Source organism: Peromyscus maniculatus, chromosome 20 (genome assembly GCF_049852395.1).
Source record: "Peromyscus maniculatus bairdii isolate BWxNUB_F1_BW_parent chromosome 20, HU_Pman_BW_mat_3.1, whole genome shotgun sequence".
Classification (NCBI taxonomy): Eukaryota; Metazoa; Chordata; class Mammalia; order Rodentia; family Cricetidae; genus Peromyscus; species Peromyscus maniculatus.
In genome coordinates this window covers 24,941,433-24,961,372 of record NC_134871.1, presented here as the reverse complement: position 1 = coordinate 24,961,372, position 19,940 = coordinate 24,941,433, and the positions used below count along the sequence as shown (strand labels likewise).

The 19,940-nt window shown below is 44.5% G+C and overlaps 1 protein-coding gene across 2 annotated transcripts in view; it reads right to left on the bottom strand.

The window, feature by feature from the left end:
* Ncald (neurocalcin delta) overlaps positions 1-19,940 on the bottom strand; it is a 401,997-nt gene that overhangs the window by 257,136 nt on the left and 124,921 nt on the right. The gene's annotated exons all lie outside the window — the stretch shown is intronic.

Here is a 19,940-nt window from a genome sequence, read left to right as displayed (position 1 = left end):
CAGGGGCAATGGGAAAATTCATCTTCAGATTAATGAAGTGAGATAATCTACAAGTGCATTCTACAACAAACCACCCCTCTGCTTCAAGAATACACGAGCCCCAGCCGGGTGGTGGTGGTGCACACCTTTAATCCCAGCACTGGGGAGGTAGAGGCAGGTGGATCTCTGTGAGTTCAAGGCCAGCCTGGGCTACAAAGTGGGTCCCAGGACAGCCAGGGCTACCCAGAGAAACTGAGCCTCAAAAAACAACAACAACAAAATAATAATAATAATAGAACACATGACCCATGTGCATTACCCCGACATTTTCCCTGATGCAGCAAGTATTTGGAATGCGACACCCCTAAACTAGCAAGGTTTATCTCTAGTCCCCATCAGCAAAGACCTTTGTGTGACCGCACCTCCTAGTGACAGCACCTGCTGTTAGCTAAATAAGTAAACATTGATTAGGGATAGAAAGGACAGCGCAAAGTTAACTGCTAATTGGCTAATGAACCAGTGTCCCTAGGAAGAGCATCATCAACCAGCAGGGACCAGGACTTCCATCTGCAGCCTTCGGATCATTATTTGTTGTCTAAGGAGTAATAGTCTTTGCTGAAACGACTATTTTAAGCCAGGAAGTTCCATGGTGGAAAGCAAGCAGAGAAGGATGACTCTGACCCAGAACTGGGAAGGGTTAAGCCAACTCTGAAACCCCTTCTCCTCTTAGTCCCACGGCCAGCCCTGCCTCTTTAGGACGGAAGACAGAAGACGGCTGTGTGTTTGAGGCATTTTGCATCTCCTAAGCAAGAGGATGCAAACTTGCAGCAAGACAACAGAACACATGCTGGAATCAAACTGGTTGGAAGCCTTGGTTCTACCACTGACCGTTGGGTAAATTACCCAAATCCTTTACGTCCTCCAAGCGTGTTTTCTCATTTACACAATTAGGACATGAATAGCATCTTCCTTGTAAGATTGATGTAGACAGTAAACGTATACCACCTCCCAAGAACTCCAAAACAAAAGGCTCAGGATTGATTGGAAGCAGCGACAGGGACATGGACACTGGTGTAGTGCTGTGCTCTTCGAAGCAGCCGCTTTAGGACTGTCTCCAAAAGTGCTTCTCCCCCAAAGCTTCCTTTGTCTCAGACATGCTCAGAACTTCTCTGGAATTGCCCTCAGCACGAAAATCTTTGCTGCTTCCTTTCCTGAATGATCATTTGGAGCCAACTGTGGTACTGAGAAGTGCATCCTTTTGGCCACACATGAGGAATGAAGGCCCCAGTCTGTCTCCAGCTCTCTTCTCACCTACTGTTTCTCCGTCTTCTGCATTCAGAACCTCATTGCTCCTTGGCTCAGCAGCACCACTCTGGCTCCCAGAGCCACCCAAGGCCCCCTGCTCCCGATGGAATGTCAGAGCCTGGTTTCCATGATCCATACAGAAATAATCCCATGTATCTGCCAAGGCCCAGCTTGCATATCAACACTTCCACGAATCTCCTCTGGCACTGAGCTATTCAGTGATTAAGAACACAGATGTGGGCGTCCAGACTCCACAGGACAGGGCTGAAGAGAAGCAGGAAAGTTCCTCAGCGGCCTCATTGCCTGACTCCAGAGCCTCCTCTGCCATGAGTCACCAGCTTAGTGACCCCAGGGTAGCTACCTCGTATTCCTAGGTCTCAGTTCCCTCTGTAGGTAACAGCTACTTCCAAGATTTATTTTTCAGATTAGGAAAAGCACTAGGGGAGTGCCCTATAAATGTTTGTCTAATGAAGTCCAAGGCCTTCACATCTTGGCAGGGTGACCAGGAATGCTTCTTCAACCGTTTTGCATCTCAATTTCTTTACTTTAAAATGAGAGTAAGAAAAATATCACCTACTTCCTATTGTTGAAATTAAATAAAATAATGTATGTAATTTACTTAGTGTATAATATGTATGGAAACATATAGAATTTCAACAAAATGATATGCCTAGTCTGATATGGTGGTGCACCTGTAATCCTAGAACTCAGAAGGTGGAAGCCGAAGGGAGCATGAGTCCAAGGCTGGCCTCAGCTACACAGCAAACTCAAAGCCAGTATGAGCTAAATGTGACTCTGTCTCAAAAAATAACACAAGAAAAACAAAAACAAACAAACAAAATGGCATGTTAAAAAATAAAAACAAGGGAAAACCTTTTCTTAACTCTATTACAACACATACTGAATTATGTATGCTAGCTTAACCTGGGAGTTCCCTGGAGAGACGCTGGAGAGTTAACTCTTCTACCTTCACAGCAAAGCAAATCCAGCTTACGAGCAGCATGGGAAAGGGGACCTGGAACTCAAGCCAAAGCCGCAGCTTGTAAAAGCATGACTCATAATACAGACAACTGCGCAAACCAGGACATGTGAGATGAACTAAGTCCAGAGCCATGACACCAGCTCATTCGGGCTTGTCGGGTCTCAGTGTGACTGCAGTAACCCCACGGCAGCTCTGCAGTTACATATCCAAACACGAGACCTCTGACTGTTCCAGAAACTTCCCAGGCCACAGACTCTGACCAGTCTTCAGTCTAAACACTGCCCATGTTCTTCCTAACTCCACAACATTCCAGGACATGCATCCTCTCTTGCTGCAGCCCATTAATAAGCCCAGCTTTGTCTATGATGGTGTGTTCCCCATAGTCTTTCTTGGTGGGACTTAACACATTGTAAATGCCAAGGGTTTGATACAGTCCCGGATATTAGGTAGCTATGCAGTAAATTGTACCTTGAATTAAGATTGGAGTAATAAGAATTTTATAAAACATGCAAATTCTAAAAAGAGCCATTTTAAAAAAAAAACATATCAGCGGCCTCATCAGCAAACTGAGGAGGACTATGTCCATGGTTTTCCAAGCTTCCATACACCTTACAGAGCTGTATGAACTGGAAATAAATAATAATGAATGCAATTAAAAGCCTGATTGGCCCTATACATTTATAGCTCACAAGCTCGATGCTTGCCATCCAGGAAATCACAAGCTAACCAAGGACACTGTGTGAGGCCATCGAGGTGGCCCGTTTGTCCTTCCTACAGCACCTTGCACTGGGTCTTGCCCACAGCATTTACAAACAGACACTTCTGGTGGTTACAGACAGAGGACTTCATTATGTCAACTGTGTCCATAAACTGGATGAGCGTTTCTAACAAGAGACCTGGCCTGATACATGTGAGGGTCCAGGAAGTCCATTGGTGGCAGTTACAGGAGATGCTGTGAGCAGGCAGACTGACTAGAGGTAGCTCTAGAGCTCCGGCCAGGGGAAGGGCTCTGGCCACAGAGCTAACGTGAGAAAGGAAATGGAACCCTCTGAAGAACTAAGTATGGTGACCAGCTGACTCTGAGGGAATGCGAAAGGCAGCAGAACTGGAGCTGTGCTGTGTTTGCTGCCTCCTGACAGGAACCATCTTGAAATCAAGTAAAAAGCACTGAGAAGGTCAGTGACCTTCTACACATTGGAGCCATTGCCCACAGCCACAGGGTTCAGACTCTTACCGTGGGTCACAGACAGCTAGCATGGCGTAGCACCAGCTGCCCCTGCCTGCTTCAGACAGGTCAAATCAAGCCAACAGCAAAGGTCATAGCATTTGCTGAGAGTCAGGAACTGTGAGCCACGGATTCATTCTAGCTACTTGGAAAGCAGTGACAGGTTTTTTTTGTAAAGCATGCTAGACAAATTTATTTTTAGCTTTGTTTAAAATTTCAATTGAATTCGTTCAAGCAATGAGAGTCAAAGCCCCTTGACCTCTGCTTGGGCTGGCTGACCACTAGAGTGAATCGCTCACGAGCTTATGACCATTTTTTAAGCTTTTTGCTTGATAATTCCTTCAGGCAACATGGCTGGAGACAAAGACAGGCCAGGCACCCTTTCTGGGCTAAGGAACAACAAAAGCAAAATTTGGCCTAATAAGAGTCTACATGAACGTACAACCTAAAGACCAGCATTTTAACAAGCATCGTTTTTGTCTTCGGGAACTTTACATAAAGGTAGCTTTGCCTAGGCATCTATCACTAATGTGGGAAGGGAACATCAGGTTATGTAGAACAAACAAACAAACCACAGTAAATGGAGGCAGGCAGCCACATCAGCACCTGGAGAGCGCTGATGTCAAGGTTCCTCAGAGGTCATCTACCAGGAAAAGAAAAATCTGACGGGAATTCCTTTTCCTGGGGCTGTGCTGCCCTGTGTACTCACTGAACGCTTGGCTGAAGAAGAAACCTTCAGGTCCCTCTCCTAAACCACCATCTAACCCCTTCTGTTTCTCCAAGGCTCACGCCAGGTCTGCAGCGATCCTGGGGCAAGGTTCAGTTGGACCAGTGTCTCTGGGAGACGTCAAGGCGTTGAAGTTCACTCTGCTAAGAATGATATGTGACGCTGGTTACCACTCGGAAAGGTCAGGAGCCAATGCAAAACCCAGTATCAGAGCTTTATTAGGAGGAGGGGGCAGAAGAACCAGGTCTGGGGGAGACGCACATACAGAGAGCAGAGAGACAGAGAAGAGATAGTGTGGGGGGGCAGAGAGAACAGAACAGAGAAGGGAGGAGGGGGTCTGTGTCTGGCTTTTTAAGGAGCAGGTGGATTTAAGGAGCTACACCACACATGTGCAGGTTGCCTGACCACACCGAGCTCACGTAATCACCAGTGTGCACTGATGACGTAAGACGCAAGACTCCTTGCCTAGCTCCTGAACTGCATGTGCAGTCACGCAGCTGGAGCGTGGCAGAATCCCAATATGCTCCGTGTGTGTTTTCAAATAACCTGCAACTAGGGTAAGAGAGAGCACACATCTTTTTTTTTTTTTTTTCCAGAAATGGGTCTTTCCATGGCTGAAGCATTTGGGTCTATTTTCATTAAATATTTCATGCACAAATAACCAATGGACAGCTGGAAATGATTATTTAGTAATTACATTTAGCTCTAACAGAAACAGCCCATCAAGACAATGACAGCACACTGGCCACGGTGGCCATCTGAACTCTGAAAGTGCCAGTTGGGGCCACTGCTGGACCCCCTTCTTCAGAGGCCTTATAGGTTCCTTCAGCCTCCGTATTGCTAAAGGATGCCCTCAACATACTGAGAGGCGAAGCAACTCGGAGACATAGGGTTTTTATGAACTACAGCCTCAACAGGTTAGGAGAAGAAGACTTTGTTTTCCAACTCTCTTGAGTAAGTAAACTGCTCTTCAAAGAGTAGATTTGCTTATTAGTTTACTATATCCAGTTTGCATTTCCTCCAAACCTAAAGCTACAATAATCTGGGCCAGGAGAAATGCTGAGATACCAAGGGCCAGTCAGCTGGCATTTGGGGCGTGTTCTGTTACAATGGGCCAGTCAGCTGGCATTTGGGGCGTGTTCTGTTACAATGGGCTTCTGCACACCCCTCAGGTCGCCCTCCCTGACTGGTGCCATCCACACTCCCATGTCCTCTCTCTTCTCTTGACTTTCGTCAATGGAAGAACCACTCACAGGTGGGAAGAAGGCTGTTCCTGCGCTCTCCTTACATTGAAGGGTCTGGTAACAGCCAAGTCCCCTCACCCACGTGGCTTTGGCCCAGTGATCTTTGCTTGTGATTACAACCCTTATTAGACACCCTTGTTTGTTCTTTCACCCCTTTGAACCAAGATAAGGATGGCTTCCCACTCCTGCTGATTTCTGGTTGGATCCTCCCCCACTGCCCCCCACCGCCCACCTCTATTTCCAGGACCCTGCCCACAGGTCTGAGGTAGTCCTTTCATTGAACTTTCTTCATTCAGTTCATTCCAACCCTGGGAAGGAGTCTCCATCCTGCCAAGGTCCCAGTGCAATCACTTTCAAGCTGAACGCAGAAGGGCTTCTCTCCTGGAGAAGCCAAGGGATGAGACCACACATATGGGAGCCATGCATTCTGGGGTGGGGTGGGGGTGGCCACAAATCGCTGCAGATCCGGTGTTTGGGCAAATCTAATGTATTTAATGTCAAAAATGCAAACACAGATTGATGTTCGACCTTTCAAGTTTCTACTCCTCGTCCACTCATTCCCACTGTTCAAAACCAAAACGCCACAGCCGAAAACACCAGCACCCATCAGCAAATGCTGGGAAAGTGACTCCCAAGAATCGGGGGTCCCCACAACTGAGCGGAGGAATGCTGGCCCATCTGACTTCATTACTTTGCAGTGCAAATAAAGAGCAAATTACATTTTCAGAATCTTCCCTTCCAGAATTTAACTTGCTGTTGCTCAGAAGAGGCCATCATTCTTTCAAAACCCAGACCCAAGTAACAAAACAGAAACGTGAAAAGCAATTGTTTTATGCAAATGTCTCCAGGTTGTCTATTTCATTCTAAAAGCTTGCTATCAATTCCATGACTGCCTGAGGTGAGTGCCTCCTTTATTCAGTCTGGATATCTGTTTATTTAGCTGGACACTGCAGTTTTCATTACATTATTAAATTTCCATCAGAATATTTGCTGAACTTGCCACATGTTGATAAACTGGACTGTTTCCAAGGCTAAATGCAAATGTATTTGATTCTCCACCCTTCCCTTGGTGTTTATGGCCAGGAGATGAAACAACCCCCCACCCCCACCCTCCAGTGTGATGTTGGGTTTACTAAAATGAATCTGATGCAGGAGATTCAGGTGGAGGAGTTAGAGCCCAGGTCTGTCTTCCTCCACACACCTCCTGATCTCTAAGTGGCTTCTTTTCCTATCTGCTCTCCTTGGGTAATCAGCTCCCTGCATGGCTTCCCAAGGAGAAGGAGAGTGACCGTTTTTTTCATTGTAGACAGCTCCTGGTTGCCTTAACAACCCCCATCTGTGCCTGAATTCTGTCTCCACCTCTGTAAACAACACTTCCCTCAGTTTTCTCCAGGATGCTCCAGCGTGTGCCGTACGTGCTCCACTAGGTCCCTGATTGATAAGTGCTTAACTTGGGAGAAGAGTGCAAATGCCCCACTCAAAAGGAAGTGGAACTTGTTAAAAGTGCAGAAAAGACCATGCAAGAAATAAAGCTAAGGAGACAGAACAGCTAAATCACAAGCGACATCTAGGATTGAACAGAGAAGGGCATCAATAGGAAATGTGGGGCCATCTGAGCTGCCCGCAGCTTAGTTCTATTATACATGTGTCAGCTTATTAGTTTTGATAATGCATTGTGTTACTTGAGACACTGACATTAGGGGAGGCTTCGCTGTAAATATAAATTTATTCCAAAATAAAATTTTTTCCTTTAAAATTATGCATGTATACACATGCATGTGTCTGCATGTAGGTAAGAATGTGTGAGTTCAGGTGCCCATAGAGTCCAGCAGAAAGAATCAGATCTTCTCGAGCTGCAGTTATAGGTAGTTGTAAGCTACCCAGCGTGGGAGCTGGGAACTGAACTCAGACCCTCTGCAAGAACAGTAAGTGCTCTTAACTGCTGAACGTTCTTCCCAGTCCCCCCAAAATGAAATCTTTATTAGGAAAAAGAGGATCCCCAGCCTGAGTCAGAGCTTGAGCAGTTGATCCTTAATTGGATAGTTTGAAAAATAGGGTCCTAGTGAACTTAGAAAATATTAACCCAGGTTGAGATAAAGACGGAAGCAATTATTTATTAATGCTAAATTACTACATAATTACTTGGCTATTTAAAGAAAAGAGCCAATTGAAACTACGTCAAAGTTCACCTTCTCTTCCAGTTAATTAAAATAATTCATCCCTCGACCAGTGGCTGAATTTAGTTTCTTAAGGTAAAAAAAAAGAAGTAAAACCCTTGAAAAGGAACAGGCAAATGTAGGATGTGATGAAGAGCTGGTTGGGTCCTGCTGTTTCTCCCTCCCCCTTACATCAGAATGTTTGCAGAGGGTAGGTATCCTTCCAGTCAGGCCAACCAAACCAACTTTCTTCACCCCTTCCCATGCAGGCAGCCTGTTTCTCTGCGTAAATTTTGACCTCCCTGAGGGCAGGTTCAGAAAGTTAGCTTTCTCCTCAGGCTGCCTGCAGCTCAGTTCAATGGATTGAAAATATCTACTTCCCTCTATGCTCATATTTGTTTCAGATAGATTCTTATGTTCAGCATTTTCTATGACATTCGCGGATATAAGGGGGTAGGCAGAGGTAGGTGTGCAGCCTGGCATTACTTTTACTCTTTCTTTCTTTCTTGAAGACATGGTATGGTGGTTTCCATGAGAATGGCCCCCATAAGTTTCTAGATTTGAATACTTGGTCACCAGAGAGTGGCATTATTGGAAAGGATTAGGAGGTGTGGCTTTGTTGGAAGAAGTATTTCATTGAGGGTGGGCTTTGAGGTTTCAAAACTACCCCAAGTCCAGACTCTCTCTCTTCCTGCTTCCTACAGATCCAGATGTAGAACTCTCAGCTCCTTCTCCAGCGCCATGTCTGCCTGCTTGCCTCCACACTTCCCGCTATAATGACAGTGAACTAAATCTCTGAAACTGTAAACAAGCCCCAGTTAAATGCTTTCCTTCATAAGAGTTGCTGTGGCTATGATGTTTCTTCACAGCAACAGGACACTGACTAAGACACAGAGTCTCACTGTTTAGCTCTAGTTGGCTTGGAACCCACTATGTAGACTGAGCTGGCCTAGAACTCACAGAGATCTGTCTGCCCCTGCTTCCTGAGAGCGGGCATAAAACACCACCGCATCTGGTTCATTACAGAATTATCCTTTGAGCAGTGTTCTTCCTGTGTGCTGGGCACTGCCCTAGCCCGAAGGATACAACAGGAGGCAAAATGACCTGGCTCAGAGGAGCTGGAAACAAACTGGAGGCATGGGACGGGAGAGAAATGAGCAGACAATTCTTAATCAAGCTCTGGGTGCTCCCCTCTCCTCCTCCTCATCCCCACTGTGACAGGGCAGCCTGAGACTGAATGGGGGACAGGAAGAGCAGGCCAGAGCTCCAACTCTGTCTCCAGGTAAAATTTGGTTTTAAAAGAGGCATTTCTGAGTCATGAATATGTCACCCCACATTGTGCTGCTCTGAGATATTATTTTGAATTGAAGGCATTAAAAAAGAAGATGCAAAATCACTCTGACCTTCATTCTGCTTCCTTAAAACCGGAATTTCAGTTTTCCACATGTAAGGTATCACTGTATCCCAGCAAGACAGTCGTCATGTCTGCTCCGAGGGGAACACTCGGCTGGGGAGGATGTCAGTACAGAGGAACGTCTCTCCCAGTTACAGTCCCAGCCCAAGGCCTTGTCCTTGTCACACTTCCCGGCTCATTGGCCTTTGTCAACTTGCTGTGTGATGTGAGACTGACTCTTGGTGGGGTCCTGTAAACTTTGCTTAAGCAATGCGAGTGCTTTACACAGGCAGAGGGCTGCGTGTTTACGTCAGCGTGATTCTCAAGGCCAGAGCAGGAGTGGGAACTCTGAAAGGGAAGGTGGGGGAGGGGCCAGAGGTGCACACTTGTCATCCCAGCCCGAAGCTCCGGAGTTCAAGGTCATCCTTGTCTACATGAGTGCTTGGGGTCAGCCTGAGCTATGTGAGATCAAGTCTTAAAAAAGAACACTAACAACAAAGGGAGTGGGGTATGAAGAGTTGGCCTTTCCTACGTACACTCAGTCCTTTCATCTGCCAAGAGCTGGGGTTGAAAACAAACAAACAGAAATCTCTCTCTGCCTCAGGGAGGTTATTACCCCCCTTGTAGTTCAAATACTAATGGTTAAAGTTCTTGGCATGGCCGAGTGTTACATGAATGCCATACAATAGAAATTAATGGCTTAAGCAGTCCCTGCCTAACTCGAAGGCAAAAAGCTGGTGGTCCAGGGCCTTTCCATGCAGCAAAAATTTCAAACAATAAGAATTTATAAAACCCAATCCACTCAATCATTTAGCCAGAAATTAATGGAAATTAGATTAGCATCAAAGAATTGTTTCACTAAAAATAAAAACATAATCTCGCTTCTGTGTGAGAATATGTGATACATTAGCTCGAGTAACAGGGGCACAGAAAATGGAACAGTGGTCTGGAAGGGCTTGGATAGCGCGAATACAGCTCAGGTTTCACAACAGCTGTACAGGGGTGAAGACGTTTAGAGATCTAACACAAAATGAGCACCAAAGTAGATACTTCATTGTATTGCAGATTTTCATTAAAGCCAATTTCTGATGCTCTTGTCAAAAAAGGGGGGTGAGGATAATAGATTTGTTTATCTGCTTCATGATAGTAACCAGTTTATCATCTACCCCATAATACTGTGTTTTAAACCTCAGATACAGGTATTACATTTTATCTTCAAACAGAAACAAAGAACCCCATAAGAAGGGAGAGGTTGCTCTTGGAGAACGTGGATCTGCCTTGTTCTGCATGGTAGGCTCATTTTTGCTCCTGAATAAACAGGATGGTTCAATTGCTTTAACCACTCTCTGAAATGTAAAGGGATTTCTTAGCCAGGGTCATTCACATTTCTGTTTTATTCAGAAAGAAGCTTTCAGATCAGAGATGAAAGAAAAGCTGCTTCCAGCCCATGTGAAGGTACACAAGCCACCAGGCAATTTTCAGCAGAAAGCTTGAGAAAGATTATTCTAGAGAGAAGTTCTGAAAATCACTTTTACTGTCTCAGATAAATACTGTTTCTATTCTTGGCCTCTGAGGTAGAAAATGTTCCTTCAAACAGTTTGCTGTCTCTGTCTGGAGAAGTCGATGAGCTTCCAAAGGCTGTCTTTGGATGCCATGGTAACCGCATGATTCCGGTCAAGTCTCTCATGTCTAGGATACAGTTTAAGGAATTTCAGAATGTTACCTGAGAAACTAAGCACTGGGGATACATGCCACTGGCAGGAATAAGATGGACATGGGGCACGCGCACTCTAGGCTCTCAGGTTCCCAGCACCCGAGACCTTTGATAAAATGTGTCGCTACCTCAAAGGACAGGTGGTACAAGTCAGTTATAAGATATGTAAGAACCGGGGCTGGAGACACGGTCCGGGGTTAGAGCACTGGTTACTTTTGAAGAGGACCCAGGTTTGGTCCCCAGCATCCACATGGTGGCTCACAAACATCTAACTCCAGTTGCAGGGGAGCCCACATCCTGTACTGACTTCTGCAGGTACTGCACGAACATGATGCACACACATGCAGGCAATACATACATAAAATACATTTTTAAACAAAGCATTAAAAGAATATATTGGGCCTGAAGAGGTGGCCCAGTGGTTAAAAGCACATACATTCTTCCAAAGGACCTGAGTTAGGTTTCCCACATTCACACTGGCTGTCTGTACTCTGACTCCAAAGGGATTGCCTCTTCTGGTCTGAACAGATACTACAGTGTGTGTGTGTGTGTGTGTGTGTGTGTGTGTGTGTGTGTGTATGTGTGTATAAGTAAGTAAATTAATTAACAAAATATTTTAATTAAAAAATTTAAATATAAGAATATGAATATGATATCATAGATGTTTAACTTTTTTATATTTGATTTTTTAATTAAATTTTTTTCTCTAGTTTTTGTTATGAATTCAGGTGTGGAAGTCGTTCATGAAGCTTATGCAGAGGCATAGTAACAGAACCAAGATGTAGTTCAGGCTGCTCATTTGGCCCTGCAAACCCTGAGAAATGAGAGAATTCTTGGTCTGTACAGGAAACATGCCTCTTCCTTTAGTGGTGAGGCAAAGGCCTAGCCAGCATGGACCTCCTGAAGCCTCCTGGGATGGAGCACTCCCCTTCCCTTGAATGTGACTGGGGAGATAATTCAAAGATGAGGCACTCAGATGAGTGTCTAGTGGGTTAATACCACCATAAGATTGCCTCACAAACCACACAGAGGCCACCATGTACATGAACAGCTAAGTTATTTTCACATTTATAAAACAATCTTGATCACTGAAACTGGTTGATTTTTCAAAAATCCCATGAATGAGACAAACGGTCCCAGCATTTGTCTAGTAATGCCCTAAGAGCATCATAGTGACCCCGGAGCTGGACGAGGCATGGAAAAGCCTACTGTCTGGCCTTATTTTATCCTTTAGTTGAGGAAGCAAAGCCAGACCCATGGGAAAAGCATTTCTCTTGGCTCTTACCCATTCTCTGCTTGTTGACTTCACGAAGTCTGTGGACACTACTCATCCATCATGTCCATTAGTTAACCACTTTCTCCACTATATGACCAACCCTCACTTCATCTTATGGATGGACACACAGATGGATGGATAGATGGACACACACACACACACACACACACACACACACACACACACACTCCCTTTCTTCTTTGCATAATCCAAGAATCTGACAGAATTTCTGTGGCATTCCCAGTGTCTAACCCTGCACTCAATTCAATGTCAATCCTTCCTTCTTTGTTTTCTGCTCCAACACTGAAAACTCCAGAAAAGCCATACACCCTCACAACACCTTGAGGAAGCCATGAGGAACCACTTGCAAAGTTGACTTGCTAATCAGAGTGTTAAGTTCCTAAGAATGGGGAACATCTCTTAGCTTTGTTAACTGCAAATTATCCCAGCAAGCATAATCATCAACGCAAGGAGTTAATTCCATAATCAAGGAATGGGAAATGTCAGTGTACACTTGGCAATCATCTTTTAAAACTCTCACACATAGTTTATGTGCGGACAAGCACGTGAGCTGTGTATGTGCATTCACGTGAGCTGAAATAAAGTATTCAAATACAGTAGCCTCAGAATGAGATGCTTCCCATTAACAGCTGGGAAGGGTACTCTGGGTTCAGAACCATAAAACCCTTGAAACTTATAGCCTGGCGTGTTTTCTAATTTAAGACAAACCTTTTGAATTAAGGCAGTACATCGAGATCTCACTAGACTGTATGGGACGGCACCTCTAAGGCTTCCCCGAGTAGGAACCAACCTTATCATGCTTGCATTTCTCTTGTGGAAGAAAAAAAAAGAGGATCCCAATGTAGACAAAAAACCAAGCACCAAAGGATCTGTAATGTATGATTCCCCAAAGAACAAAGTGAACATTCCATCAGGCAGTGGCCACTGTGAGGTGTGACATTTCCATGAATGGATATCTTTATGGGTGCCCCTGATGGAAACACAGGGACATGACATTGGCATGTTCTTCCCTTAACCCAGCAACAAACCTCCTCAGAGCCGGGTGGGGACCACCATCCTGGCAGTAGACTGTGCCATGGACTGCCAACCTCATACCAGTTTGGCAGGAACAAACCCAATGTCGCCTGATTCTGCTACGGATGTAATAATATCTGACAAGGGGCTGATTGGACAGCACACGATGCTATTTCCTCTAATTAAGGAACTCTCGAGAAAAGCCCAAAATAGCCACAAAGCACTGTCAGCAAAGCAATCAGTGCTGACAATTATCTGTCAACTTAATCTCCTGGGTGAGCCTTTGTGAGGAGCTGGACTAGTTGCTAGAAATTTACAAATCAGCATTGCAGCAGAAGTCAGGATGACAAGGACACAATGTGGGACCAGAGCCTGCTGCTCACCAGTGGTGAGCTTCTTCTCCTCAGGAGAAGGGAACAGCATGTGCGTGTGTGTATCACACGTGCATGTATGTGTGTGCGCATACGTACATGTGGTGTGTGTGTATGTGTGTGTGTGTGTGTGTGTGTGTGTGTGTGTGTGTGCACGTTTTAGAAGACTTTGTAGAATAAGCAAATGAAGAATCCTACAGTAGCTTGAAGTCCACTGGCCTGGGATGTTGGCACATCCTGAATTCCTCTGTCCTTTACCAGGAGCCACCCTGCCCATTCTTTAGCATCTACAAACAGAGCATGCCCACTCCTTTATGTGGGTATCAAAGTTTACCACACATGTTCTTCCTCTATTGGCTTCCATAACAGATTACCATCTAGACTATGAATTCATCAGGAGCAGGAGTTGGGAAGCTTATATAAAGCAAGAAATATGACCCAATGTAGTGGTTTGAAAGAAAATGGCCCCCAAAGGAGAGTGTCACTGTTAGGAGGTGTGGTCTTATTGGAGAAAGTGTGTCACTGTGGGGGCGGGCTTTGAGGTCTCTTTTCTCAAGCTTCACTCAGTGTGACAGCCAGTTGACTTCCTGTTGCCTGCAAGATGTAGGATTCTCAGCTCCAGCACCACATCTTCCTGCAAGCTGCCATGCTCCCTGTCATGATGATAATGGACTGAACCTCTGAACTGTAAGCGACCCCAATTCAATGTTTTCTTTGTAAGAGTTGCCATGGTCATGGTGTCTCTTCACAGCAATAGAACACTGACTAAGACACCCAATTATCATAATACTTAATGATACACAATAATCAAATTATAGCTATACATACAGAGAGACGGGGTAACTTTATATATATATATATATATATATATATATATATATATATATATATATATATATATATATATATGTAGATATATGTACAGACGACACAGATATAAATAGATAACGGCTGTTATTAGGAGGTGTATTAACTCTCCTTCCCAGCATTCCTGCCGGGATGGAGAACTAACGATGTATGTCTGTTGACGCCCTCTTCACATCCAGTGATTTTTTTCAATTCTCAAGGAAGCAACTCCTATAATTGTCCAGACTGCACAATAGTAAGTCCATGCAAGTCTGGGCAATCCTTCCTTCTCTCTGTTTCTGGTCTCAGTCATATGCAGTTGTCTTTTCCATGAAAGATTTTAGTATTAAAGTAACAGAAGGGTGGATCACAGCTGAACCTCCACACAACTAAAAACTAACACCACTTATTGTAAAGCTAGTATGTGGTCCCTGTTAATCTGTTATCTGTGTCCAGGTCCACATCGGTACCAAAGCCAGACCTGACTGCCTTTGCAGAAGAATATACTTAATTTAAAGACTCAATTTACCTGCTTCCTTACAGCCAAGAGTGACCACTGAGGTTAAGCGCAGTCCATTGGTCCATGCACTTAGCACAAGTCTGTTGCGGGCCGCAGGAATATATCATAAGAACTCAGATGGTTATGGCAAAGTCACTACCTGGAGGGATCATGGAATTCCTCCAGAGGAAGCCAAATCCCAAGGAGTTTTTGGTGTTACTTGGCTTGTTATATATCAGCTGTCTTCTGTTATGAAAATCATGTGTGCCTTCATAGCTTTCCCAATTGACTTTTCCCTAAGAAGGACTAACAGTGTAGACTGAGCACTCTCTGGACATACACATTCCAGGTAATTTGGAGAACAGCCTCAGGAAAGGCTTTCTCTGGAATCAGATATCTCCCTTGGCCACTTTCAAGGACTACAGGAAACACCACCCAGGTGGGCGCCCATTGTTAGTCCCAGGTGGACTAACAATGATAACAGCCCACATGCAAGTCTCCTGATTTACGGTAAATTCCACAAGGAGACACCACCTAGGAGAGGTGGACGTTAAGTAATAGCTTTACACAATTTAGCTCGGACCCTCCCTTTTATATACCGAGACTTCCAGGGACAGGGGGGAAGAGAAAAGAGAATGGAAGAACTAGATGGGTAAGAACTTGAGAGGAACGAGCTGAGATGGGGAAGAACTAGACTGAAGAGCTAAAAGAGAGGACTAGAGGAACGAGATGAAAGATGAGGAAGAGCCAGATGGGGAAGAACAAGATGAGGAAGAGCCAGATGAGAGAGAAGGAAACGGGAGAGGAGCTGATAGGGGAAAGAACTAGATAGATGAGAACCTAGAAGGGACAGAACTAGATGAAGGAATTAAGATAGAACTTAGGGGGGACAGTAGATAAATATAGAGAAATCAGGCAAGAAAGGAGCTAGACATGAGAACAGAACTGAAGCTGTGTATAAAGGATGTTATGCCAGAGGAATTAAAGCGAATGGACCAAAGAACTCTGCGTGCGTAGACTGATTTACCGACCTTAAAGAAGAGATTCTCAGCTGGTTGATAGATCCTTCCGCGGACCCTGGAAAGGAGACTATTAGGGGCTGGACCCCAATAGTCCCCAACACAAGTCTTTACCTGAGCTAACTCAGCTATGGAGTGCAGTCTGCGTCTTCCCTGGCTACTTGCTCGAACACACGGTGTCAAACTGAACATGCTACATTAAGTCACCTCAATGATAATTGTCAGAACTCTTTGACGGCAAGTCTCTGACTGAGAGGGGCGTGGGCTGAAAGCCTGAGAATCGCAGCACACAGAGGAAGATGGGAGGGAATCCAGCTCTTGTGGCCTGCTCTTTTCTGCCACCAGAGGAAAGAGAAAAGCTTATAAAGCAGGAAACTGAGATAACAACAAAGTTAATCTTTATTGAGAGTTAAGAAAATTAAAGTGAGCACACGCTTGCCATTATATAACAGTACTCTCAAAAGTCGGGAATTTAGAGAGCTGGCAGCCCTTTGCAGGAATTGTGGCTTCATACAGGAACTTGTTTCTTGACCAGGGTGGAGAAAAACGCAGAACTACTCTTAGGAGGAGAGATACACATGTCTAGTTGTGCTGCTGTAATACAATACCATAGATAGATTAGCTTATAAAAACAAAACAAGGGCTGGAGAGATGGCTCAGCCGTTAAAGGCTAGGCTCACAACCAAAAATATAAAAACAAAACAAAAATACACAAGCACTTCCCACAGATGAGTGTAGAGGTGCACGTGTTAAATCCCAGCACTTGGGAAACAGAGGTAGGAGGATCGCAGTGAGCTCCAGGCCAGCCGGGGCTACACAGTGAACTCTGTCTCACAGTTAAACAACAGTAGGCATTTCTCAGAGCTCTAAGGAGTTAAAAGTCCACGGCAAAGTACTATCGAGTTGGGTGTTTAGTGCCTCAGAAACAGTCCTCCAACAGGTAACGAGTTCCCTCTGGCTTCCTTTAGCAGAGCACTAACGTCATCCACGAGGGCTTCACTATGTTCCAGCCATCTCCCAAGACTCCCATCTCTAAATAACTCCATACTTTTTGTGACTGGGTTTCAACACATGCATTTGGGGTAACACAGAGATTCAGACCACAGCAGTGGGTTCATCCACAACCCCTTAGAAGAGAGAGCCCCAGAAATATCACTGTTAGAAGAAGGAGCTGAGCTTTGGAGAGCTAGAAGGACAAAGCTCAAAGGACTATGGAAAATAAAGCCTCAAACATGTGTATCCGCGATAATTGTTCAGCTAAATTGAATAATCTTATTATGAATTTGCATTTAAATGTTTTAATTCTGTGCCTTATACCCCGGGGTATCCTCAAGTAGAGTTACCTTCATAATATTTTGATATGAAGGATTTTAATCTTATTACTAGAAGTGCATGCAACTATAAAAAATAGAAATAGTGATTATGTAAAATACTGCTTCTCAAACATTTAAGTGCTTAAGAACCACTCTCGTTAGTCTTTTGAAATGAGGATATGACTCATTAGGTCTGAGGTAGGATCTGCAATGCTATATTTCCTTTTTTAAATGGTGTGTTGCCACCCCTCCCCCACATTAAGGATCAAGCCCAGCACTGAAGTAACAAGCATGGAGTAGTAGTAGCCCATGCCTATAATCCCAGCACTGAGGAGACTGACTTATAATTACTACTGCAAGTTAGAGACTAGCCTGTGCGAAACAATGGGTTCTAGGGCAACCTGGGCTGCAGAGTGAGACCCTGTCTCAAACAAATAAGAGAAGGAGGGAAGCAGGAAAAATGTTATGGCCTTAAATCATCAAGCTTTGTCTGGAATTAGGCTGACACACTCCTCAGCTCCATGATCCTTAGCAATCTTTCTTCAGGACCTTTCATCCCACAAGCCTCTTCTGTGGAACTGGGATCTGTAGTATCTGTTCTGTTGTCTCATTCTCAACATTTGTCTCTTTCTGATGTCCCTTCCACAGAAACATTTTGGGTTGGAAAAAGCAAGCCTTTCTCTTTCCTTTATCCCGACCTAGGAATAATCTCCCTATCATGCTCTTACCATTGTAGGCGCAAATTTCCTGGAAGTCAAGAAAGAAAAATGTCAAAGACTGCAACTCAGGAAAAGAATAAGATTTGAATCTTCAGTTTGTCTATTAAGTTTTAGGTTGTGATATTTTTTTGTTTGTTTATTTTGTTTCATTTTCTGAGTCAGGGTTTCTCTGTGTAGCCCTGGCTGTCCTGGAACTCACTCTGTAGACCAGACTGGTCTCCAACTCAGAGATCTACCTACCTCTACCTCCCAAGTGCTGGGATTGAAGGGGTATGCCACCACCATCTAGGATGTGATTTTTATTGGTTTCTTTTGGTTCAAGTTTTATTCGTTTTTGATTGGCATTTTTATTTACAACCAAAATTTTCCTTTAATGTAAGTGATTCTTTAAACTCTTTCAATCACACACAGTTGTATGATATGGAGAGTCATGGTAAATATCAGTCTTATCATTAATAAAGTTAAGCCTCATTTTAGGCCCATCAGAAGGCAATCATCTCAAGGCAATTATAAGAATTAACTTGTTAGAAGTGGCATGCCTCCCCCAAGGAGAAAAGGGACACCTGAACTCATGAGAAGGATGAAGGGCAAAGTTCAAGACTGGAGGATGGCTCCCTATCGTTGGAAACAGGAACGAGACTCTGTTTCTTCCCAGAACTATATTTCATGGTGAGCCACAGCTTCCAAACACAGAAGAAGAGCAGACTACCTCCTTAAACCCACTGTCCACAGGGAGCAGCCTCCGGGATAGACAAAAGAAAAGCTTGCCATCTGCCCCACAGAAGAGCGGGAAACTTTCCAGTGTCTGTGCACTCACACAAAGGAAGAGCCTCAGAGGAGGACCAGGCAACTCTCTCCACTTCAAACACCCATAGAAACAAGGCAGAGACCCACTGCTTGATGAGACTCACAAAGCCCAGACACATCAGGCTACCCAAGAACAGGCTGGTCCAGGAGAACTGAGGACCCACACAGTTTCTACCACTGCTAGAGATGAACATAAAGAAAGATTTCCCATGCAGAGTAGGTACACCATTAGCTGAAAGCTAATGATGGAGCGTGGACACAGAATGTTGGTACATCCGACCCAACCAGGGAAAGGTAATTACTGCCTTCACAGTTCTCTAGTGGAGAACTGTGAGCAATTACGAGGCCAATTTCACCCGAACTCATCACTAACTACCAATGTTGGTAAACTTCAGTGAGACTGACTTGGCCTCCACGTCAGCAGCCTGACGGAACAGTGGCCGGCATTTACTTCATTATCTACTGCTCTTCTACAAATACTGTCCCACAATGGATGAAAACTATAAGCTACTTGAAACAACAGAAAAAAGCCAATTCATTGTCAAGATAAGCAAACAATGCAATAGATAAGGAGACTGATGTGTTGGAACAGGGGGAGACTTCAAAACACTGTCAAAATATGTAGAAGAGGCAAAGAAAAGAACAAAATGCAGGTGAAGATGGAGTGTTCCAGTAGGTATGGGAGCTAGAAAAGAATCGAATGGGAATTCCAGAAATCAAATGCAACATTGTGAGAAAGTTTGCTGGACATATACCTGTAATGGAGGTGGGGGCGGGCAGAACTGCCAGCTTCAGGCTTGTCTGGGCTATGTACTGAGTAGTCTCGAGAGTGAAATAAAAATGTCTTAGAATCAATGAAACATGGGCTCAAAAATGGTTCTTCAAAGTTATAAGAGAAATAATGAGGTGCCTTGTTCCCCCTCTCCCTCCCTCCTCCTCTCCTCTCACTTTTGAGATAAAATCTAACTATTCAGCTCATGCAGACGTGAACTCACAGCAATCCTGCTCCCTCTGGCCTCTGAGTGTTTACTCTGAAGACAGGAAATTCACCAGGATGTGGGTCCCTCACTCGGGATGCTCACTTCATGGTCTCTTCTTACTCCTGGCCCGGTTGGTGCAGCTCACACTCACCCTCACTCCATGCACTTGCTGCTTCCCCAACAGTTGAATGAACATATCCTAATAAATGGTCCTGGTTTTCTCTCACTGAAATATTACTAATGCGACGGCATTCTGTTATGAGCCGATATGGTGATGTGAATAAGAAATGTTCTCTGTGAGCTCCTATATCTGTCTGGTGGTTCTGTTGTGTAGGTCACCAGCTGGTGGA